Source organism: Orcinus orca, chromosome 5 (genome assembly GCF_937001465.1).
Source record: "Orcinus orca chromosome 5, mOrcOrc1.1, whole genome shotgun sequence".
Lineage (NCBI taxonomy): Eukaryota > Metazoa > Chordata > Mammalia > Artiodactyla > Delphinidae > Orcinus > Orcinus orca.
In genome coordinates, this window is record NC_064563.1 from 64,696,609 (window position 1) to 64,718,760 (window position 22,152).

The following is a 22,152-nucleotide window of genomic DNA, read 5'->3' on the forward strand; positions in this document are numbered from 1 at the left end:
TCAAGCTGTTGGAGGGGAAAAGAGAAAACGCAATAGTTAACGGGGAATACAGCTGGACTCTTTCTTTTTAATGATTAGAAAGACTTAGTTGTGATGCTACATTGAGAAGAAAAAAATGGCAACTTGAGAGAGAAAGAGATTTTCAAGGTCTCCCTGACTGACACTGGCTAGTCATTTCTAGTCTTATCTCTCACTCCTCTCCACCTCACCTATAATGCCCCCAAACTGGAGCTTCGACACTGGAGGAAGGCACTGGAAGTGGTGGAGGTAGACAAAAGACCTAGGATCCCTGCCTCATCATTATGCTCCCAGCCAGCTCCAAATACCTAAACTACAACTGATGGATGATTCAGCATCTCTCCAGGTGTGGCGCCATATGTCTACCCCACCCAGACTGCATACTGCTTGGCATTCAGAGGGTGGTTAAGGAATAGTGCATGTACCTTGGAAGAGAAAACACTCCATGTGTCTTCAACTTAAAATGTTGAAGTTTCGTCCTTCCCCAAAGCTCTGTGTTCTAAACACACACAGTGTATCTCTGCATCAAAATGCATTGAAGATTCTTAGTACACCGTAAATAAATTTCAAACTTTCAGTGACAAAATTATTTAATGCCCATTAATATCATTCCTAATTAGAGGAGAAAAAGGAAAGGAAAACTAGTCTTTACAAATAATTCAGTATTCATCTTGCTCTCATGACACCCACGCTTCTCAGAAAAGCATCACAATCTTTTTTATAATCCTCTTTCATCTTGAGACTTCTTGATCTGAGCCTGTTTAATTGGCTTTGAAATAATAGCTACTGACATGACACCTGAAGCATGTCACCTGGCTGTGTGACTTTGAGCAAGTCATTTTACTTCTCAGAATGTAAATATCTTACCCCATCTACTTTCAGCTCAGTTACTTCATGAGATCAACTCTCACATTACGCCCTTATCGCTCACTCTATTACAGGTGAGATATACTGCAAACCTATTGGAAAAATCTTTTAGGATATATAGGAAGATTCCCATTTCAGTTTCTAAGGCATAGCAGAGAGTTGGAACTTAGAGCTTTCAGGGAGCTTACAAGGTCTTTCATAAGGGAAAGATCAAATAATGTTACTGTAAACTGCTATTGTAATTCATTCTACCATAAAGATTACCTCTGTTGTACTAGCAAGTTCAGCAAGACCTTGGGTTATCAGCCAAATAAATGCCACTTCAGTAAGTTATTGCTGCCTGGGGCCAGCTTTAACTTGCATCATCAACTTTTTTCCTGTCTAAAATTCTACTGTAAGTTTTACATTCATAAACCCTGTTCCCCCTGGCTTTATTCCTTGCCCTCTTATGACTTTCCCCCTCTTCCTCATTGGTAAAGAGAGCCCCATTGTGTGTAGTGACACCAGAGAGCTTCACCCAGTGATGTAAAAGAGTCACATTCAAATAGTATTTTAGGTAAAACAACCGCAAAAGCCCACTGAACATGTCCTTACTTTGTGAAAATTGTTGCCTGCATCTTTGCACCACAATTCTGGGAATTCAATTCAAAAGAGATGTATTCAAAAGTATATGACTTTGGCTCCCATGTATGATCATGAGACAACAGAGGAACACTAAACTTTGTGACAATTTTTCAAATTTGTGGTTCTATGAAAAATTTCACCAATTTTCCATCACTTGAACTGAATTCAAAATGGATTCAGAAAATGTGGTACTTGTCTAAATGAAAATAAATGTTGTTTCAACAGTCTTTTTTTTCCCCTTTAAATTGATGGTTAAGTGTACAACAAAAGGAGAAGACAACAAACAACATATACATACTCGTCTGAAAAAGCCGAAAGAAAATGCCACCCACATACACAGAATACCACACACAGAGGGTGACTATTGAGTACTGATGACATTTTTTCTACCCCATACAAATTACTCTTGCTAAAGTGCATCCAGCTTGTTTTCTTGCCAGTGTTTCCCTCCATTATGTTGTCAGGTGTAGATTAAAGACACATTCTAGGAGCATTCTTCATAAGACCATCTCTCTCAGTGCTACTTAAACATGGCCTCTCATGTACATCCTCTGCGTCACTGGCCTTTGATAATCAGTAAAGTATCTCTGCCTGAAGAAAAACGAGTAGAATAAGCCTCTTCTAGGAAAAATCAATGAGTGTAAGTAGGTAATGGACATTGAGGGTACAAAGCTCAGAAACCTAATACAAATTCTCCTTAAGGACATAACATTCTCCTGTAACATGAGAATGACTGGCATGACCCTAATATATCCCCCTTGCATCTTAAGTGATTCTAGAGCAACTTTCACTAAGTTGTTTGAACTGATGCCTTTAAAGCATTATCCCAGTCCCTCATGTTAATAAAGAGAAACCTGATTAATCCCACATGGCAGATTATACTGATTTGAGGAGGGGATTCTTGTACTTACATTGAGTAGGAGTGTGCCCCATGTTTGAGAACTGGTAACTCAGCAGAGAAGGAAAATATGAAGTTCTCCTACGAACTATGAAGTTCTGAGTTCTCCACGTTGCCTCCTTTGCTTAACTCATTCTCTCCTTCTAATTCCATGCTAAGCATTTATTCATTAATTTGACAAATATTTGTTGGATACCTCACATTTGCCAGATACCGTTCTATGCAATGGAAATACAGTAATGAACAAAACAAATTCCTGCTTATATTCTTCATCTCTCTCTCAGGCTTATGTATCAAGCTAAAGTAGAGCTGTCTTCTTCCTCCCAAATCTTGCTGATCTGCACTTTCACTTAGGAAGGGGGTCAGTTGTCTGAGAAGGAAAACCCTCTCATTTATTAGAGTAATCAAAAGTCATCAACAATCATATACTCATTCACTCAACAATTACTGATAAGCATCCCCTAGATGCCAGGATGTAGGCTTCAAACTGGGAACAGCAAGATGAAAACCACACGGTCCTTGGCTTGACAGGGATTATACATTTTTGCAATGTCTTTTATGTGAACAAATTAACAATTAATAGTTTTAAATTGAATTTGAATTTTTGAAGTCTGCTGATAGCTGAGAATTACTTGCTTTTCTTTTTTCCCAGGCCCAGTACTTCTCCTGATGCACTTAAGTATAGACTCTAGGGATAATGATCATATTCAAAAATATGCTACTGCCCAACTTGAAACGGGTAAGCTAGACTTGGACGTGCATCTGAGTGTTCTCACTCCATTTTCAATAATCACAACTCCTGCTATGTTTCAATTAGCTACAGTAACTGAAATTAATATTCCATTACACTTCTTTTGATCGTGCTTTAATTTAACCAACAATAATGACCAGGGCATAAAACAGTCCAAGTCCTTTGTTTAGGGTTTGGTACCAGAACCATATGCCTGACCTCAACCCTTTGGGGAATGGACATTCAGAAAGTATTTACATGGCTCCTCAATTTTGTTATTTTCCTGTTGCTTTTTTTGGTCTATGCGGCTTTGTTTACTCACTACCTGTGGCGGGTGAGGCTAGAGTCAGGGGTTTTGCTTTACTTCTGGAATTATGGCATTTGAGAATGTTGCCCCATTTGTCATCCATTATGCCTCTTTTCTGTTAAGTATTTATTCTGGTCAAAATGTACACAAAAAGTAATAAATTTTTCTTTTCTTTTTTCTGGTTGTATGTATGTATATGCATGTGAATCAGCAGATAAATAGACAGCTACTTTAAAGTGCTGATATCTAGACATCCCCCCTGAAGTGGTAGGTTGACAATCATCTGTAATCCAAATGCCCCGTGGGAGGCAGGCAAGTCCCTGGTGGTGGCTCTCTGTCATTTCTCACCAGGTGAACATACTGTGGCTTTGAGCCAAACGCTCCTGAGAGCAAATCCTGGCTTCACCTCTTAGCACTGTGTGACTGGTTACTTCTTAACATCTCTGAGCCTGTCTGCTCATCTACACAATGAAAGTAATACATGTTACTGACCTTGCTGGCTGCGTTATGAAAATTAGAGATGATATATGTGTTGAAAAGAACATAGAATCTCTATAAAAGGCATTTAATAACTGGCAAGCATCACTAGCATTACCACCATTATTCTTCCAAATTCTCCTCCATTCTTTCCCTCGTTCCCATCCCCTGACCTCTCATTTCCCTCTTTTCTTTTCTTCTTGCTTTCTCATTCTCCTTTTCTCTACTCTCTCCTGCCAGTGCCTCGACTCTGTGAGTGGTGCCCAAACAGCCTCCAGCAACACTCAGAGACAAAGGTGTTGCAGATTCTTGTTCCCCATGACCAGCCAGAGAAGAAATACCAGAGAGAATGCCATCTAGGAAATACTACCTCGTGTAGAAAGATATCCAGTGCATCTAATCAATGCAGCGTAGCTGAAGTTACCCTATTGTCTGAAAATGCTGAGTTTCTTTTATGCATGTAATATCAAGCCCCACAAATTTAACATTCCTTCATTCATTTATTTATTCCTCTAGAAAGTATATTAAAGATATGGCATGTGCTAGATCTTCTGCTAAAATTGAAGCTATGAAAGGTTTGTTTCTTATCTTTGTATCAACACACTCTATAGATATTTGTTGAATAAATAGCAAGTGAACGATGAACAACCCAAAGTTTGCAGTTATGAAGACACAGAAAAGAAAAAAAATAAAATCTGTATTCATGAATGTAGGTCATGTACACATACTGTAGCTTCTTTTTCAATTAAAATGAGTCAGCGACCTCTATGTGTCAGGTTCTGAACTGGATGCTAAGATACAAAGATGAAAAGATAAGATATGGTCCCTGCTTATCATTCATTCATTCACTTGGTTAACATTTTCAAATACCTACTTTGTGCCAGGAATGGACTAGGGGCTGCAGACACAGCCCTGATCAAGGTAAACATGGAAACTGATCTCATGAAACTTATTTCCTACTATGGAAAATATAAAAGAAAACAAACATAACCCCCCCAAAAGGAGAAAATAATTACAAATTATGAGGAGAGCCATCAATGAGACAACAATGGACTGAGATGGACAGGACATCTACTTCAGATACTTTAGTGGGAGACAGAAAAGTAATCTGATAGTTACAATTCACTACTTGCTTATCTGCACATCAACCTATAGGTTTGTTATTCTCTCCTTCATTCCCAAAAAGTTTTGAAGAAGCAATAAAATATTCTAAGAACAGTAAAGGAGCACACAGTACAATGTGAACGCAGCTGAATGAGCAACCCAAACTCTATGGGATCCCGATATTAACACAGAAACACAGGAGGGCAAGTAATACACTTAGCAGAAAGGCCAAAAAAAAAAAAAAAAAAAATGCACGAAGAGGCAAGTAATGGGGTGGAGTTGGTGGGAAGCCACCTAATTCCAGCTCAGGCCAGTAGGTGTTGTAGCAGCTCTTACTGGGTAATGTAGTCAAAGTGTCACTGTGGCACCCAGACTTTGCATCTGCATGTGTGGTTTCTCAGTACTATCTTAATGGCCCTGGAAACTTCCAGGGCCTGGTCCCTGAGTCTGCTGCTTGTCCTGCTGCTGAAAGAGCCCTAACTTGGCATCAAAGGATGCAAGCTCACCATCCATTTCGGCTACTCATGAGCTGTGCGACCAGGAGCAGGTCACTTCCTAGCTCCAATCTCAGCTTCCTCTCCTATACAATGGGTGTATTTGTCAGAGCACAGCTATAGACAGCAAAATTCGCTCTAACTTGTTAAAACAAAAAGGAGTTTATTACTAAGTATGAGTAGCTTTCTAAATCACTGTAAGGGCTAGATGATCAGGCTCCAGGCTGAGTTTCCTGCTACAGCTTCCAGCTGCTAGAACCACTTAACCTCTGGCATCTTCCTTGCTAGCCATTTAGATGCCTCAAGCCTAATCTCTCCCCCTATATTTAACCCTGTGAAAAATCCAAGTCTCACGAGAGTACAAGTGATACAACTAAAATTGCATCCAAAATCATAGCTGCAAGGGCATGTAGGAAATGTCATCCTTAATTGTACAGCCTCTGTACACCAGGAAGACACACCAGAAGGGGTCGGAACAGGTAGAGCAAGCCAGTCCCCACAATTTGCCACGAAGGACAACAGCGCATCCCTCACAGGGTTTTTACAAGGAGTGGTGGCTGTGAAGATGTTTCCACTTAATAAACACTGGCTTGCCCTGTCCAGCATTCCTTGTGCCCTAACACTGGGTCCCAAAGATACTGAGTCCAGCCCTACAACCCCAGACACCTTCCAATGCCCTGTGGCTGGAACTTGCTTCCAGCAAACCACCCCTCCTGTCTGATGGACGTTGCTGGCTTACAGCATGGCTCTACCCAGAAACAGAAAGGTCTCTGCCCCCCAGCAAATCAAAGCCCACAAGGTAGAGTGGTGAGTCTGGATTTGAGCCTTGAGAGAGTTCTGTCAAATCCAGAAGGGGGAAACTAATTTTGCCTGGAAGGGTTAGCATTAACCACTGTTAACCATTTGGAGGACTTCCCTGGTGGTGCAGTGGTTAAGAATCCACCTGCCAATGCAGGGGACACGGGTTCGAGCCCTAGTCTGGGAAGATGCCACATGCCGTGGAGCAACTAAGCCCGTGCACCGCAACTACTGAGCCTGCACTCTAGAGCCCATGAGCCACAACTACTGAGCCCTCATGCCACAACTACTGAAGCCCGCGTGCCTAGAGCCTGTGCTCCGCAACAACAGAAGCCACAGCAATGAGAAGCCCACACACCAGAACAAAGAGTAGCCCTCACTCGCCACAATAAAGCCCTCGCACAGCAACGAAGACCCAACACAGCCAAAAATAAAAATTAAAAAATTAAAAAAACCATTTCCTTCCAAGGAAATCCTAACCAAAAGAAAGCTGGTATAGCAAAATTATCACACAAAATTGACTTTAAGGTAAAAAGCATTATTAAAAATAAAAATGGTCACTACATAATAATAAAAGCTTCAACTCACAGGAACATATAACAATTTTAAACTCTTAGGTATGTTACACCTTCACAATGTGTGAATACAAAATTGAGCTATCTGTTAAGAAAAATTTATATGTTCACACACTTTAACACACTTCTCTCAGTAATTGATAGATCAAGTGAATAAAGAACAGCAAGGATATAGATCTGAACACAAATAACAAGCCTGATGCAAAGGACATATTATGGAAATCTGCATCCAACTACTTGTTGAACATACAAGGGCTATTTACAAAAATGAACCATGCATTAGGCTGTAGAGCAAGTCTAATAAATTTCAAAGGCTCTCTATAGGCCACATCTTGTGGCAGCAATGCAATAAACACAACTTTTCAAAAAGAACAAAATAAAAATCTATTTCATTAGAAATTTTTAAATACATTTTAATTCAGGACAAAAAAGAAATCATAATGGAACTTAGATTATTATATAATGTTTCAAAAGAATGACATATGAAAAATTAGCATATCAAAAATTGAGGGATGCAGCTAAAGCATTTCTTGAAAAAAAAATAGGTTTAAATGCCTACAGTAGAAAAATAAAGGCTCAAAATTAATGAGTAAAACATATAACATGAAATTAGAAATTATTTAGAATTTTAAAAGTGGGGGGGTCACTGAAAAAACTAATAAAATTGAAAGTTTTCTAGTAATGTTAATAAAGAAAAAAGAGAGAAAGAATAAGTAAACAATATTAATGAAGAGGCCATAGCTACAGATGCTATATTAATTTAAAAGATATTAAATTGAGAGTATGAATAATTCTATGCTAATACATTTTAAAACATAGATGAAATAGATACATTCTACAAATATGCAATTTAGCAAAAGTGAATGGAGAATTTTTTTTAATTTAAATCAGAGAAAATCTGAATAGGTGTATAGAAGTATAAAAGTATGTTTTGCCCTAAAAATGCAAGGTTGGTTTGACACTAGAAAATATTCATAACAGATAATGGTTTACGTATCCACATTAATAAGTAAAAGAAGAGAAATAATCTCCATAGATGTAGAAAATTCATCTGAATAGATGTAGGAAAAACATTTGAAATAAATGCAAATCCACTTATGATCTGCAAATCCCTTAGCAAACTAGGCATAAAAGGACTCTTTTTAACCTAATAGAGGGTAACTACAAGTGCCTACTGCAAATGTCATACTTAATGTTGAAATGTTGGAAATATGAAAGATAAAAATGTATTTCTGAAATATGTTCACATATTCTGAAATATGTTCACATATTCTGAAATATGTTCACACCTCTATTATAGCTCTTATTATGAATTGCAATGATCTATTGACATTTTTGTCCTCCCCTCTCCCAGCTCCCCCGACCCTGCACCCAGTGCTCCGTACAGTTCCTAGCACACAGCAGGCATACCATTCATGTTTGTTGAATGAATGGATGAATGAATAAAGCAGAGCTCCTCCGTGCTAAAATGCAGGTTGCATAAAGGTCACCAGGTAAGTTCTGATTCCCCAGCTGTATCCATTTAGCACTCAAGGACTCTTTGAATGCAATCTGAGTACTGCAAATGTGTTGCCCTATGATATTTAAGACATTCCAGATGGCTCTTGAACCTTCCCAACTCTACTGTGTAAACATCATATCCCCAACTTGTTTTCATTTACTTACCCCTTCTGAGAATCAATTCTTCCCCTTGTAAATGGAAGTAACAATAATAGTATGTTTGCCTCGCAGGGTTGTTGTGAGAACCAAATGAATGTTCATGAAACAGGAAACAGTGCTGGTCGTCTAGTAAGTATACAATAAATGTTGCCTATGGTTGTAATTATTAATAACATTAGGGCTATTTCAGATTTCCGTGGTATCTAGTATAGCGCTTTGTACATAAAAGCAACTTCTCAAAAAATGTTTGCTAAATAAATGAATGACCAGTCTGTGATGCTGAAATATACTGGTGGCCTTTATGCAATTTGCATTCACTCCATTCATTCATTCATTCAAATTGAATTGCAGGCCCACTGCATGTCAGATGCTATACTGAGCACTGGGAATACAGAGATGATTAATCATTAAGATATTAATTAAGATAAGATTCTAGCCTTTGAGGAACTCACAGCATAAATTTATTTTAATTTGAAAAATCTGCATTGGCAGCTCTGTTTTTGTGCCTACCTCTCATAAGCAAGGTACATTGACCCTTGTCAAGATGGAGTCAGCATGGAGAAAAATCAAGCTATATCAAACTCAATTGGCCGTAGTGGTTGGTCTTAAAAGGCAACCCAGAGAATCAAGGCTATTGTATTCAAAACAGAGTCATGAGCTGAAGCATGACTCAGAAAATTATTGGCAACTGAAGGTCCCAACTCAAGGGTGGGCCACAGCCATGAGGGATGGTATATAGGGTACCAAATGGAAGTCACCAGCAGAAGACATGTCCCATGCATCAAGGTCCCAACACATCAACACGTGGGAGAATGAATTTGGGAGAAGAAACAATATGAGGAAGGTAATAAAGAGCAACGTCCTTCCTTAGGAAGAGAGATATCAGGAGCTAGAAAGGTAATCTAAGCCTCAAACTCCAGAAAAAAAGTTTCACATACCACTAAGTTATCAGACAGACTGAGGAAATTGGTATAATAATGTCATACGGTTTTATATTGGTTAAAAATTTTTAAGATACCCTATAGGATACAATAGATTTTTGTCATGTTTTCCAGCTGCTCAGCACCTTTTGAGAGCCCTGCAACTTGGAAAACATTTTGCCTTATGAGTTTCAACTCCTCAAGGTAGAAACTAGAAAACAAGTCTCCCCAGCAACTTAGCTGCTAAGATGTATGCCTGAGACCTAGGATCCACCTATCAAACTCAACCATGAGAGACTTGTTTCAAAAGAAAGAAGGCCTGTGAAATTCACCTTCTATAGAACATGTGGCAAATGTGTCCAAGTCTTGGAGGGCAGAAAAGGTGAAGGTCCTGGTGTCTATTCCCTATGGAGTTGAGGCATAGGCTATCAGGAGTGGTACTTTTGCCAGTGAAGGGCCTTGTAGCATAACTGCCCATTGTTTCCAGTTGTGTAGCATTCGAGCCAGAGTCTCCAGTCCACCAGGAGGTTGGGGAGATTTTCTCCTTAAACCAGCTTCACTGGATTCTTACAACCAACAATCCTGACAGATATAATTCGTTAGACCAATATCTGAGAGAGACTGACCCCTGAGGAGGGACAGAAAGTGCTGTCATCTGGGACTGATATGGATACCCAGGACCACCCGGGGTCACTAAATGCCGGAAGCCACTGATGGCAAAGGAGTAAGTGCAAGCTCCATCAGCTGCACCTGGATCACTGAACGCTGTTTCTGTAGAACATGGCTTAACTCAGGGGTTGGCAGGCCCTACACTGCTTTCTCTCTCAAGAAATCTCAGGAATGGGAGCCGGCCTGCCGTCTGCTGGGTGGAAGGGAGAACCAGGAAGGGAGAAGACGATGAGAAGCTGGTGAAATGCGGCCAACTGTAGCTGTCTCCACCCAACTTCAGAGCCATCTCCATTTCTCTCCAGCTGAACTCACTGCCAATATTCTAAGAGTTCTCCCGGCAACCAGGTATTTCCAAGAAATGACAACACAAAGAAGGGAAAAGGGAAGGAGAATTTTTCTCATTTATGACCAGAGAACTGCCCTTACTGCTTTTAGAGAATGAGTTTTTTGCTTTCTTCTTATTCCTGTGGCTGCTATGAACTCTCAAGATACATTTGCTCTAAGAAACATCACTTCATTTCTCCCCCTTGATATCAAAGGCTCATACTGCTCATACTCCAGTGGTAGGATGGCTAAAGACTCCTCTTCTTAGAGTAATCCCTGAGCTAAGCACTGGGGTATAAAGATGAAGAAGGCCCAGCTTCTGCCCTCAGGGTGCTGGGTTGAGTGGGAGACACACAGATATACCACAATAGAATATCCAAGCATAATAGATGCATAGACAAAATGTTACCAAGTCATGCTCGCCTTCAACACAGGTGAGAGGAGGGAAGCCTTTTGAAAGCTTTACAGAAACGAGTGCCATTTTGGCCTTTCTGCATGAATAGAATTTTGATGAAAAGAATGAAGACATCCCAGGAAGAGGAAGCCACATAAACATAGGCATGGAAGTATGGAATTGCAAGTCGTGTTCAGGAAACATTGAATACTTGCTGGCATAGAGCATAATGTGTGTGTGATAGAGGAAAGGGGTGCTGGGAGGACAGACTGTTCTCTGGGCTTCTTTCTCAGTTAGAAAGAGCCAGATATTATGCTTGTTGATTGAATGATTATGGCACAAAGTCACAAAAAGTTGAAATAGAGTAAGAACAAAACAAAAATCCAGAAACTTCACCTCAATATTTCATCCACTGAACTCTTCAAAAGTCTCTGACAGAGCTCCTAATATTGCTTGGTAAATATGATTTTTTTAAATGGGGGTGAGGTTCTTTGATAAGATGTAAGAAAAGTACTTTAATTCAGTTAAACATCAGCATAATGATGGTGAACAACTCACTGGAGACTGAAGTGCTACTAAATTATAAACGAGAAAGATGTTGTAAAAGGGAAAGAGTCAAACTTGGAACGCTGACTTTATGCTCTGGACCCTGAAATGGCTAAATTTTCAGGATACTCCAATTTCCTCTTGACTGGTTCACACACTTCTAGTTCCTTCTCTATCTCACCCTAAGCCCTCTTTGCCTCCCAGAAAGTGGGAAATGCCCCTCTTAAACAGATCAAATGAAACAGGGAGAGAAACTATATATTTTAGTCTGAATCCCTCATCAGCTCAGAAAGAAGGCAGCATTGACCTAACTTAGCACCATATACCTTACCTTTCAGCTGGTACCTTTGTGTACCCTCGGCTGATGCCAGCAACTCAGCCCCACGTCTCCCACTCAGCTCTCCCAGGCTTCTTAGAACTCGGATTCCCAAGACAAAGCACAATTGAGGCCCAGTTAGTGCTCAAGTTTACTGAGAATTAAGCCATAGGCAGATACCATCAAAACACATTTCACTTGTGACCTTTCACAGCCAGCGAATTGGAAGGATTTTCCTTTGCCGGGATTGAATTTAAAACGACTTCCCAGGAGCAAAAGGTCAGCCTGGGGAATCATGATATCCAGTTAAACACAGCTAAATAGAACATTTTAGCATGACAATAAATGGAGTTATATTTAGCTGATTTGGGAAACTATCTGGCCAAGGGAAAAGGAGGAGTACAGAGATTCTTCATCTACCACCCCTCCTCCTACAGATGGAAAAAGTAATGGAGTAGTGCAGACAAGCACAAAGGTGAAGAATTTTACTAAATCTGTCCAGTGAGACCGTTTTTGCTTTCCCAACATTTACCATGTTCTGAGTAGGACGTTTTGGTTGAATTGCATAAAGGCTATATTGTCCTCTTGACACACACATGAAATTCCTATTAGCACGACTGGAGCAAGATGGGCTCCAAAGGGAGAACATACCCTCAAATAACTTTCTAGGCAGCTTTGATTTCTAGATATGTATGAGGTGAAAGCACATTAGCCAAACTAGCTTTGATAACAAATGCATTCTTTTTTAACAAGGAAAGACTGAAGGGAAAAAATAGTTGGCACTCATCTGCCCTTAACTTGAAATGCCCCATGCTATTTTGAAATAGCCTTATATTTTGCTGTTGTTAACTAACAGATGGTTTTGTTAGCTGATGACTGTTTCTCTAAATAACTCCTGACAATAAAAGGCTGTGACATATGAGAGCAAAATGGGGACCATAAGTGGTAGCCTTTTACCTCTAGAATCTTACCTTGTCGTCCATCCTGAAATTTGATGTGTGTAATTGCAGCCACTGGGAAGGTGTGGAGTGCTATAGCATCACAGATCTGCCAATAGTTAGAAGAGATTATAGGTGTATGTTGTTTTCTTAGAAGGGAAGAAAATATATTTAATTGAAACCAATTTAGAAATCAGGATCCCTGTTAGTTTAGAGTGAGAACGTTTTCAATGAAATACTGTTTCATTCTGGCTATGAGAGATCCACAACTTTCCTCTCCCAGGCTCAGTGTGCTATTTGATAGGGAATCCAATGTTTGTTCTTGTCCCCCAAGACCCTATCTACTACACAATGAAATGGTACTCTAGGTGAATATAATCCATAGTGATTTAGCAAAAACCATCAGCCACAGCCTTGTGGAATTCATCTAACATTGTTTCACTTAGAGTGACCGATCTCTCTGCTTATAAGGTCTTTTTCATATGAAACTGCCTTCTTTCATTCTATCTTTTTAAAAATATCACCTGGTCTTTTTACTTATCTTTTATTCTGCCTTTGGGCAGTCCAAAACGGGCATGGCCTAACCTGGTTGGGCATAATATTGGCCACTTTCCAATCTCCAGCTGAGGAAAAGGTATGGCCAAAGGGCGTTACTAAATTCACAGAACTGATACTCAGGCCTCAAGCCCTTGGTTCCTAAAGGTCTATTTGGTCCAGACACTTTGAATCTACCCTCAACCTGGGAAGACCTTTATATCATATAAATAAGAATAAAGCCTTTGTACAATTCAACAAACAGGTCCTACATAGAACATGGTAAATGTTAGGAAAGTTCCCATCTTACCTCTCCAACTTCATCTTGCTCTTTTCTCCTAATTTATTGCTGACCTCTTATTGTTCTCTTAATACCTTTACCTAGCCGCTACAGTGTGGCACACTGATCTGTTATGCCCAGAATCCAAAGACAGCTCCATTTCCTGCTTATTGATTTAATCTCTCACCCTTGGTTCCAAAGGTTCCATGATGATTGTAGCCTACCACTAAAATGAATCAACTCAATCTTTATTCTTTCCCCATAGATGATCTCTCATCCAAGTCTGTGACCACACATTATCACCCTAGGACCATAACTCTATTCCCCTCTAGGACCATAACTCATTCCAAAAAGTCCATGTCTTCCAGAGGCCTGGATAAGCATAGATTACCTGAGACATCTCCTTTTAGATACAGCTAGAATATTGTTGCAGTAATCCCATCATTGAGATGACAAGATGATGGTGAACTAAAGTATGGTAGTAACAGTAGGAAGGAAGAAAAATAGTCATATTCAAAATATATTTTTGACAAGACTTGATAACTGATGAACAAAAGGGAATAAAAAGAGGAAAAGACCGAGGGTGACTTTCAGATTTCTGACTTGGAAAACGTGTTGAATGCTGGATGTGATCAAAGAATAGGGGTAAAGAGTTTGAGATCTGAAAATCATTGAAACAAGGGCAACATAGGCACATGTCTTGTGTTTATCCCATTATTATTATTTTTTATTTGGTTGCACTGGGTCATAGTTGCAGCACGCAGGATTTTCGTTGCCACGTGCAGGATCTTCACTGCAGCATGTGGGATCATTTTAGTTGCAGCATGGGGGATCTTTAGTTGTGGCATGCGAACTCTCAGTTGCAGCATTTGGGATCTAGTCCCCTGACCAGGGATGGAACCCCTGCATTGGGAGCATGGAGTCTTAGCCACTGGACCACCAGGGAAGTCCCTATCCCATTATTTATGAATGCTCTTATGTGAAATATGCATATCTTTAATTTGAATAAATTGTCAAAAAGTAGAATAGGGGGCTTCCCTGGTGGCGCAGTGGTTGAGAGTCTGCCTGCCGATGCAGGGGACAAGGGTTCGTGCCCCGGTCCGGGAAGATCCCACATGCCGCGGAGCGGCTGGGCCCATGAGCCATGGCCACTGAGCCTGCGCATCCGGAGCCTGTGCTCCGCAACGGGAGAGGCCACAACAGTGAGAGGCCCGTGTACTGCAAAAAAAAAAAAAAAAAAAAGTAGAATAGGGAAATCTTTATAAAATCACAGAATTTCGAATCCCAGTTCCCTTCTCTGTAAATGGTGATGACAGTATTTACCCAGGATACTGGTAAAAATAGAACACACTTTTTACAAACCACCTGATACAGTGCGTAACACAGTATACTCAATAAACGGTAGCTGCTATTGTACCTATGATTTGGAATGGCTTACTACACATGATCTGAAGATTAAGTTGGTAACTCGCAAACTGAAAACTGAACCAACAATGAAGTGTTGGAAGAATGCAGACAACACCCAACCTGGACTGCGATCCATGGAATCTCTGCTATTATGTATTGCTTACCTAGCACTTCAGCCCAGCAAATTTCAAGGTCAGTCATTATCATTTCCTAAACACAGGAAATGAGAAAAGCCCTTCACAGATGGGGAAAACACAGCACACTTGCTGGTAGGAATCACACAGTTCAGCTCAAACAAGTTCAAATATTTGATGTCCGAAAGTCATTGTCTATGAACAAATCTCTATACCAAGACATCAAAGAAAACAACCCAAAGGTACCTCTGACCTTCTTCCTCATGAAGACAGAGGCTGAGTAACTGGGTTGTATATACAGGATATGCAACCTCAGATAATCTTGGGGGCAGGGTGGTAAAGTTATGCAGGCCTTTCCCTCAAAGAATGTCTTATGCGCTCGCTTTCTGAAAATGACAAATTGTGAGTAATCTTTTTCACATAAAAATAACTCTGAAAATGACTGTACATATAAACAAATAAAACAAATAGAAGAACAAAATGTGCCTCAAAAACAAAAGAGCCTGTTTTGTGAATAAAAAGGACCCACATTTTCCCCACACCCTTTGTTACTGACTGAAATCTTCTCTAAGTAAACTGATCATGTCATCATGCAAATAATTGTCAGAAATCACCTACCATGGTTAGAGTGGAAGCTACTGGCAACCCACAAAGAAAAGTGCATCAGTTACGATTATCTGGTTGCAGGTGACAGAAACAGACTCTGGTTAACTTAAGCAAAGTAACAATAATAATTAACAAAAATAAAATAAATTATAGACCCTAATGAAAAAGTGAACAATCAGGCGTTGGGAGCAATAGGATCAAAGATGCTCCAAGAAATTAGGAAAGAGGCACTAACAGAGTATCTCTTCAAGGGATGGCCATTGGAAGGACCCATTTCAATGCTTTGTGTCAATGTCCCCTCAATGAAGACTCAAACTCCTGGGAAGATAGGGTTAATCTTATCTCAGACACGTGTCCAAAAAGTGCACATGACTCTCCCACTAGAACAGCATGGAAGGAGGGAAGTGAAGTCCCCAGAAGGAAAATTGGAATGTTAGTAACAAAGAAAGGGGAAAGGCTGCTGGGTGGATCAACCCCACAGGTTCCACCATAGCCTGTCTCAGAAAATATTGGTTCTGAACAGAAACAAGCCTTGGCTTAGGAAACCCATACATGCAATTCGATTCACACGGCCAGTGCAGCATAAAAACTTACATTATTCAAACTTTTTAATTTAGAAAGAAATCTGATGTAAGAGCTCATACTCTTAAAAATATATTTCCCAGCTCTGCCGCTGAAAGCATTTCACCTACAGCAATAGCAGCACCTGTGTACACAACTTGCCGTTAGGAGAACTCATAAAGCGCAGATTACAATTTCAAATCACACTCAAAGGAACCAGGACTCCTTGGAAGATACCCGGCTTCATGTCTTAGGACAGAAAAAATTGGGATGGTGATGGTACCTCCTATGGTTATAGCAGAACAAGACTTTTTCTAGGATGACAGAATGTGCTGAAACGACAACAGATCAGCTGAAAGAGCAGCTACTCACCAAGCCGTGAAGATTCAAACATCCAAACCAAAATATAATAACAGTTACGGTTAATTAGAACAGTTGAGTCTGTGGAAGGCAGGATTCATTACGCCACAGAAACAGAAACGTCCATTTAGAAGGCGTCCCGGGAGACGTAAGGGGCGGTGCGCAGGCGCTTCATCGGCTATTGGTGGCGCACGCACCATCACGTCTGCGTCAGGAGAGCGATCCGCTGAGCACGTGATCTCGGCTGAGGCAGCGCAGCTGTGTGGGCCGCTGCCCGGGCAAGCGTCTTCTTGGCCTTTGGTCCATTCCTCTGTCGTTACGGGGAATAAACCTCTCTCGAAACTGACTAGCCCACTCCCGGAAAGGGAACAGATATTTAAGATCCTTTCATTTTCCTTCCACTGGAAACGGAGCCCAGAGTCGGCGGCGTCCGCGGGTGGCGGTTTTGTCAGGTGTCGTCACCTTGAAAAATGGCTGATAGAGAAGACAGTTGCTCTGGTGGACATGGACTGTTTTTTGTTTGTTTATGTTCAAGTGGAGCAGCAGCAAAATCCTCATTTGAGGACTAAAACTTGTGCAGTTGTACGGTACAAATCATGGAAGTCTGGTGGAGTAATTGCAGTACGTTGTGAAGCTTGTGTGCTTGGGCTCACTAGAAATATGTGGGCAGATGATGCTAAGAAGTTATGTCCAGATCATCTGCTGTCACGAGTTCGTGCGTCCTGTGGGAAAAGCTGACCTCACCGAATACCGGGAAGCCAGTGTGGAAGTGATGGAGGTAAGGTCTCATTTTGCTGCGACTGAACGTGCCAGCCTTGACAAGGCTTACGGAGACCTGACCAGTGCTGTACGAGAGAGACTACAAAAGCTCCAGGGTCAGCCTGTCTCAGCCGACTTGTTGCCGAGCACCTACACTGAAGGGTTGCCCCAAGGCCCTACAGCAGCAGAAGGGACTGTTCAGAAAGGTACTTCCATAACATCATATTGTTTCTGCTTCCTGCCTTTGCAACCTGCTTTAGTTGGTCACTCTGATCCTTCTTGGATTGATTGAAAGGAAACTTAAACTACAACCTGAATGAATAACAAGGACTCACGTGGAAGGATGTACAGATTCTCTCATCTTTCCAGGTAAGTGGATGTTGAGCTGTGAAAGAGGTCATCCATTAACTTTGTTTATGCTGTACTTTGTTGAACAAATTCTCTTAGCCCATCAGTTTTTCACCTTGTGGTTGTGCACTTTGAATATCGTTTTAGAAATCCATTTCTATCAGAATTTCCTAAAGACATTTCTCTACATGTTTCTTCTATTTGCCTTACAGCTTCTTTTTAGGTATTTCAACCGTATGGAGTTTAGCTTTTTATTTGATTTAAGGTAGGGAGCCACCTTAATTATTATTCTTATCTCGAGTTGGTTTTCCCAACATTTATTAAACAGTCCATTCTTTCTTAACTTCTTATATGTAATTGGGTCTGTTTCTGTAGTATCCCATTAATCTACTTCTGCTCCAGAAATTATTTTTATTACTGTTCACAGTATTTCATAATATTTGATAAGGACTCCCCTCTGCTTTTGTTTTTCAAAATTGTCTTGGCTATTTATGTACATTTATTGTTCAGTATGTGTTTTAGAATACATTAGTTGAATTCCTTAAAAATCTTGTTGGAATTACATTGAATTTACATATTTAGAGAAGATAGTTACCTTAATGTTAAATTTTTTCATCCATAAACATATTTCAGCAATTTTTTAGGTCTTCATTTATGTCCCTTTTAGTGATTTTTTAAGTTAAAAATTTTGATTTATAGTTCTGCTTCTTTTGAGATCTGGAATTCAGTATGTTTTCCTTTTTCTTTCTCATTTAAACTTTTAATTGATATAATATACATAAAGTATACAGACTGTAAGTGTACACTTTGACTAATTTTCACAAAGTAAGCCCACTTATATAAGCAGCACCCAGATCAAAAAACACCAGAACTCTAGAAGCCACCCTTACCTACCCTCCCAGTCATCATCCTTCCCTACATTATCCCCTCTCTCTTACATTACCACTATCTTGATTTCTATTTAGCTTATTTCTGAACTTTATAAAATTGAAATCATGCAGTATATACTTGAGTATGGCTTCCTTCACTCAACATTGTCTTTGTGAGATTCATCCATTTTGTTGTATATAGTTGAGTTTGTTTACTCTCATTGCTCTGTAGTATTCCATTGTATGAATATACCACAATTTACCCTTATGATGGATATTTGTGTTGTTTCCAGTTTTGGACTACTAGGAATAGTGCTGCTATAAATATTCTTGTAAATATCTTTTGGTGAACAAATGTATGCATTTCTGTTGGGTATATGACTAAAAGTGCTCATTTGTGGGGTTTGCCTATATTCAGCTTTAGTTTGCCTGTAGTCACTTTTACTAGATACTACTAAAAATTTTCCAAAATGGTAGTACTGATTTATAATTCCACTAGCAGCATATGAGAGTTCTAGTTGTTCCACATCTTTGTCAACACTTACTTATTTCTCTTTTGTAATTTAGCCATTTTGATAGGTGTATAGTTATATCATATTATGGTTTTAGTTTGCATCTTCCTGGTATTAATGAAATTGAGTACCTTTTTGTCAGTTTGATGACCATTCTTCTTTCATGAAATGCCTGTTTAAGTATTTGCCCTTTTTTTTTTTGGTTGTCTCATTCAACTATAGGACTTTATATATTCTGGATACGAGTCATTATCAAATATACATATTACAATATCTTCTGATTTGTGGCTTGTTTTTCAGTCTGTTAATAGTGGCTTTTGATGTATAGAAGGTTCTTAATTTTAATTTGGTCCAATTTATCTTTTTTTTTCTTTTATGGATAGTATTTTTTAATGTCCTGTTTAAGAAATCTTTACCTACCTCAAGTTCATGAAAAAACTCTCCTATATTATTTTAGAAGCTTTATTGTCTTGCCTTTTACAGTTACATTTGCAATCCATTGTGTGTGTGACTGTGAGGTAGGGATCAAGATTCCTTTTTTTATTATATGGGTATCCAATTATAATATCTTTTTTATTAAAGCTTTACTTTTTTCCATAAAGGTCTTCTGCATTCATTATGTTAGTTCCTAGATGCTTTAATTTTTTTGTTGCTATAGTGAGTTTGCTTATTTATTATATTTTCCACTTGGTTAGTGATATGTAGGGGAATGATAAATGATTTTTTTTGTAAGTTCATCTTTATTTACTTTACCTGACAAAAACTTGAGATATAATCTGCATGAAAGTCCTTTAATAAATAAAATGTAGTTGATGGTTAAAAATATTTTCTTAGACTAGAATAAAATTAAGACAATTAAAAACTTGCTTTTGTGGTAATATTAGATTATGATAGTTCTAGATACCAGATATAAGAGAATCTGGGTCTTATTTGCTTTTAATCAAATATTATGAAAGTGGAATTCAGCTGGATATCCCAGAGCAAAGAATTCTGCATTTAGATGCTTTTCAACAGGGTGTCTACACCTTGTAAAAAATTTTCTAGTACTTTTGATAATGGTTAGATTCAAAACAATGTATCTATTCTCCTCTTCAGTTGTAATGCGTACTTTTAGAACTATTATTTTGTAACATTATTCTTATTTAGAAGAGCTCTTTCAGTAAAAAATCTTTGAATGTTGGACATTAACCAAAAGGATACAAATCTGTAGCAAGTTAACTCTGTGGGGGAACTTGTAAGGGAAATCTGTTATTACTTGTAGAAGCAATACAGATTCATCCAGAAAAAGACTCCAAGGGAGTATAGCTTATTTCTAGTAACAGTGGTAGATTTTCCATGGGCTCCATGTTTTAAAGTAAGAATAAATAATAAAAAAATGGTGTACAAAAGTAATTGTAATGTGAAGATGGTATTTTTATTTGTGTTAATAAGTAGTGAAATATTGATATGAGTAAATATTTTTTCTTACTTCTGTAAGTATATGTATATTTTTAATGTACACCTATGTACTTGTTTCTATCTATGTGTGCAGAAATGAGTGAACACAGGAAACTTGAATAAGTCAAATAGATCCAAAAGTTAATTACAGTACCAACAACAAGGACTGAAAAACACCAGTGGCCACAGATAATAACCAACTAGAAATACACAACAAAAATTTTTAAAAAGGGGCGGACAGTGTGTTACATAATGAATAATTAGACCAAAATCCCAAAGAAAAGAATTAACTGAACAAGCTTGATCCCTTGATGTCTAGTAGAGAAAACCTCTAGGTGACCTTACTAATTAAAATTAAATACTGATTTGATATATAATTTGGTTCCAGTAATACTAAAACTAGTTTAATATATCAAAGTGGCAAGATAATACCCAATTTAGGGAAAAAAGGAGACAATCCAAATTTGGCAATAAAAAAGATACAAATGGTATTGAGTATTTTTTTTACATGCACAATTCCCTGCAATATGAAAGACACCAACCTCTCCAAAACCAAGTCAAACCTGTGGTCAACCACATATTTCGACAGCCCCAATTTTTCCTTTCTTTTCCACTGTGCTGTGCTGATAATGTATCAGCCTTCCTTAATCCTGTCCAAGTTGAGATGTGCTTTGCCTTCACTGAGATTAAGGTACAGTCTCCAAATCTACTACCATCTACAGGTTTTCTTTCATTAGAAACATATTATTAATTATTCTGATGGAAGGAGAGTGGGAAGAAAGAAAGAAATTTAAGAAAGGAGATAGAGAAAGAGGGAAGGAAGGGAGGGAGGAAGGAAGAAAGGAAGGAAGGAAGGGGAAAGGGGAGAAGGAAGCGGAGGGAGGGAGGGAAGCAGAGGAAGGACATAAAGTAACCTTCTGAGACACCAAGTTGCTAAGCATTAGATACTCATGAGCTACACGACCTTATGGGATAATAGATAAGTGAGAAACAATAATCATTTAATTGGTTTCCTTATAAATATAGATTAGATTCTATTTAAAACAAAAATCTTGTTTGCCTTGTTCATTCCTGTATCACTATTATCTAGAACAAAAGTGCTTGGCACATAGTAAATGCTCAAAAATATTTGTAAAATAAATTGAATAGATGAATGAATTCATGAGTGTGGGTACTCAGGTCCAATTTTGCCATGATGGTTGCTCAACATGTTAGTTAGTGTTAAGCTGTGTCAGTTCAGGTACTCCTGGAAGCAGATACAGAGATGGACCTAGAAGAGCAAGAAATATATTGGGGGAAATAAATTGGTGTCAATAGTAGGAAGGAAAAGACTTTGTATCCCAATGCTGTTTTGTCACTTGTGAATGGAGAGAGGAAAGGAAGGAGGATTGGGTAGGAAGAGCCTCAGACTGCAATGTAGCTCAAGAAAGTCCCAGTCAGGCCAATGGGGAAGCCAAAAGCAAAGATTAGAGAAGTCCCATATGGGGCCAAAATGACCTGGCTCTACAGTACTTGGTGCACAGAACCCCTCCTGGGCTGTTACTGGCTGTGAGCAGCCCTGGAAGAGCATGAACTTGGAGTTGAAGACTGTGGAGGATCCCAAATTTGCAATATCTGGAGGCTCTCTGCTAATTACACTCTTAAACAGATTCTTTCTTGATAGGGGATTGAGTGGCATACCTCCATG

General features: G+C 39.1%; 1 long non-coding RNA gene and 1 pseudogene across 1 annotated transcript in view; one reads left to right on the forward strand and one right to left on the reverse strand.

Moving 5' to 3' along the window:
- Positions 1-16,572, reverse strand: part of LOC125964568 (uncharacterized) — a 221,795-nt gene extending 205,223 nt beyond the window's left edge. The window contains exon 1 of the long non-coding RNA XR_007477718.1: positions 16,553-16,572. This is a non-coding gene — a long non-coding RNA (uncharacterized LOC125964568). The remainder of the gene's footprint in view (positions 1-16,552) is intronic.
- A 421-nt stretch (positions 16,573-16,993) lies between these two features.
- LOC125964413 (DNA polymerase eta-like) lies at positions 16,994-17,683 on the forward strand (annotated as a pseudogene).
- Positions 17,684-22,152: the final 4,469 nt, after the last annotated feature.